General features: G+C 49.3%; 1 pseudogene; it reads left to right on the top strand.

Annotated features, from left to right (window-relative positions):
• The first annotated feature begins 548 nt into the window (after positions 1–548).
• Positions 549–935, top strand: LOC102875509 (annotated as a pseudogene).
• The last annotated feature ends 2,752 nt before the right edge of the window (positions 936–3,687 follow it).

Genomic DNA, 3,687 nt, shown 5'->3' with positions numbered 1-3,687 from the left:
GTGCTGGAGAAAAGTATTGAACATATACTCTGGACTGCCAAGAGGACAAACAGGTCTGTCCTGGAGAGGGTGAAACCAAGCTGCTCCTTGGAGGAAAGGATTTTTACATTCCATCTCACATATTTGGGGCCTGTAGCCAGGAAGGACCAGTCCTTGGAGGAGGACATAATGCTTGGAAGGGTGGAGGGACAGCACAAGAGGGGAAGACCCTAGATAGATGAATTGACATAGTAACCAGGGTAGTGGAGTTAGATGTGTCAGAGACAGTGGGATCAGCTCAGGATAGGACTGGGTTCAGAGCTACTGTGTATAGAGTCTCCATGAATTGCAGTCAACTTGACGGCGGATAACAATATCACCACAAGAAGTCTGGGTTGTTTTTTTTTTTAAATAATCCACAGTCAACATCGTTGGTACCAGCAGCGGCGAGATCAGGCTTTGTAGCACAGAGAAGGTCTGCTGTCAGCGACCTCTCCAAAGTACCGAGGAGCAACGATTCAGTTAAAAGACTAAGGTGTGAGAGAGGCAGCCGAGCGGCAGATGCAAAGATGCAGATCTTTGGGAAGAACCTGAATGGCAAGACCATCACTCTTGAGGTCGAGCCCAGTGACACCATCGAGAATGTCAAAGCCAAAATCCAAGACAAGGAGGGCGTCCCTCCTGACCAGCAGCGTCTGATATTTGCTGGCAAACAGCTAGAGGATGGCCAGACGTTCTCAGACTACAACATCCAGAAAGAGTGCACCCTGCATCTGGTGCTGCGTCTCCGTGGTGGCATTATTGAGCCTTCCTTGCGTCAGCTCGCCCAGAAATACAACTGCGACAAGATGATCTGCCACAAGTGTTATGCTCGCCTGCATCCCCGTGCTGTCAATTGCCGCAAGGAGAGGTGTGGGCACACCAACAACCTGCACCCCAAGAAGAAGGTCAAATAAGAGCCCCCTCCCTCTTCACTGGCTCCCTTGCCTCTTGCAGGTGGCCTTCTTCTGAGCCCCATGACCCTGGGCCCTCAATAAAGTCTCTTTCATTGAACTGAAGAAAAGAAAAAAAAAGATTAAGGTGTACCTGCTTCAGGCCATGGTCTTTTCAGTCACCTGCTTATGCCTGTGAGAGCTGGACGATGGATAATGATGCCCGAAGAAGAATCTGTGCCTGTGAATGGTGGTGTTAGAGAAGAGTACTGAACACACAGTGAACTGCCAAAAGAGCAGACAGATATGTCTTGGAGAAATTGCACCCAGAGTGCTTCTTAGAGACAAGAATGGTGACGCTTTGTCTCACATACAGGCATGAAAGGGTCGTCATGCTTGGAAAGGTGGAAGGTCAGCGAAAGAGGGTCGCATCTCCACAGGATGGCTTGGTACAGTGACTGTGGCACTGGGTCCAGACGTGTCGGGGGTGATGAGGATGGCTCAGGACAGGACGGGGCTTGGACCTGTGGTTCACAGGATCGCTGGGAGTTGTGCTTGACTTGATGGAAACAGAAAAGAACCTGTTAAATGTGTCAAGCTGTATTTTGCAAGGATTTGTCCATTTCATGTAAGACAATGATTTTCTTGGTAGAAGACTGTAATATTCCCTGATTATAATCTCACTGTCCGTGGCGTCTTCAGGGAGAAGCCTCTGTTTTCTCATGTTGCTAATGTGTCATTTTTCTCGTTTCTTTCTCTCATCTCCTCCTCCTCACCCCTCTTCATCCATCTAACTAGGAGTTTATCAGTTTGTAGATATTTTTTAAAGAACTGACTCCCGGCTTCCTTTTTGTCTGTTTTTTTATTTCAATGATTTCTGCCCTTATCTTTACAGCTTCCTCCTTTCCACTGGCTGTGGTGTATTCATCAGCCGTCAGGAAACAGAGACCATGGCAACAAATGCAACAGCCCAGTGCAGCAGGAGAAACTTCTGAGTGCTGAAAGGTGCTTGTCTTTGTCTGGGCTCTGTAGAAAAGCAGAACTAATGAAAACAATATATATGTAACATACACACACTCACACGTCAAGGTTTACTTCAAGGAAGTGGCTCCTGTCCCACGTCTGTAGGTCATGCTTATGCTGTCTTATGTCCCAACATCAGAGGATGAGAAGAATGTAAGACAGAGAGAGGAGAGGAGAGGAGAGTTTTGCTAGAGCATTAATTTATATGCTGGAGGCAGCCACTCCCCCAAGGACCCACTCTGTCACCTGATTGGCTCATGACTTCAGAGTCCCCGGTGGAAGGTTATGGAAGAGCAACTGGTCCAGTGACGACCGAAACCGGGAGAATCACAGCCTCTTCAGCTTAATAGACAGGATTTATGATGGCCATGGTTGACTGAAAACAGGTCCCCGAGGCTCTGGGAAGCAGAAGCAGGTACCACCAGTAACAGCTCCTTCCTCTGTGACTAGTGCTGCTGAGGGCACACCCGCTCGTAGGGACCCCGTGTCCCACAGAGTGAACCTGCCCGGTCCTGCGCCATCCTCAGGGTCATTGCCACGCTGGAGCTCCTTGGTACAGCCACTGGCCCAGTCCATCTCGTGAAGGGTCATCTTCTCTCCCCTGACTCCACCTGGTGCAGCAGCAAATCGTTCTCCAGGGACTGGTCCCTCCTGTTCACATGTCCAAAGCACGTGAGCGAAAGTCTTGCCTCCCTTGCATCTAAGGAGGATTCAGGTGGTGTTTCTTCCAGGGTATATTTGTCATTCTTCTGGTCATCATGCCAGGTGTCCAGTACATCTTATTCTTCACCTCACCACAATTCAAAGGCATCAGCTCTCCCGTCTTCCTCACTCCCTGACCAGCTTCTCTCCACATGAGGCACGTGGACATACCATGGCCTCTGTCCGGTGTGTACCTTGGTCTTCAAGGAGACATTTTTCTTGTTTACAGTTGACTAAAGTCTTCTGTGAACAAACAACAACAGGCTCGTGGGAAGCTCTCCTTGCCAGAAGGCAGGAGCGTGGTGGTGGGAGTGCAGGAATCGTGGCAAGCTTTTGGAGTCGACTGCTTTTCCGGGAATGTTTGTGCAGGTTTGCTCTGTCCCTGGACTGAGGCTAGCCAGCCTGGGTCTAGGGTTTGAACCAGGAGGCATCTTCCTGTCAAACATTCTTCTAGGTGGTATAGCACTGGTCTGTGCGTTGCTGTACAGAGGTAACTCGTGGTTGCTGTGATGCTGAAGCCTGTGACAGTGATGTGCCAATCGTGGTAATGGGTACCCATGGTGGACAGTGTTGGCTGGAGCTTCCCGACTAAATCAAGCCTGGAAGCAGGAGTGGCATCCACTTCCAAAATGGCTTGCCTCTGGAAACTCTATGTATGCACAGTGCTCAGGCCGTTTGTTCATAGGGTCACTATGAGTCGTCTACGACTCGAGGGCATTAAAAAACAACAACAACAAAAGTCTTCTGTAGTGGGAAGTCCTTTTCCAGTTGTCTTAGGAGGGAGAATCTGTCCAGTGTGATGCTTGAGTTCTTGCTGACAACTACCATGGCTTTGATTGGGGGAGCCAAGTGAGGTGAAATCGTGACAACAGCAGTCTTTTCTCTGCTCACCACGGTGGTGGTCGTCGGTCCAGCTATGAGGATTCTTGCATGATAGGATGGCATTTCAAGGTAGACGCTGAGATGTCCTTATTGATTGTAAGTAGCGCTCCACTTCCTCCTCCTCTTCTCATTCCTGGCATAGTGCACCATACGATTATCAGATTGCAAA

The sequence above is a fragment of the Elephantulus edwardii genome, unplaced genomic scaffold (assembly GCF_000299155.1).
Source record: "Elephantulus edwardii isolate Elephantulus edwardi_28Jun2011 unplaced genomic scaffold, EleEdw1.0 scaffold00048, whole genome shotgun sequence".
Classification (NCBI taxonomy): domain Eukaryota; kingdom Metazoa; phylum Chordata; class Mammalia; order Macroscelidea; family Macroscelididae; genus Elephantulus; species Elephantulus edwardii.
Note: the sequence above shows the minus strand (reverse complement) of the source record. Positions and strands in the feature narration are given on the sequence as shown.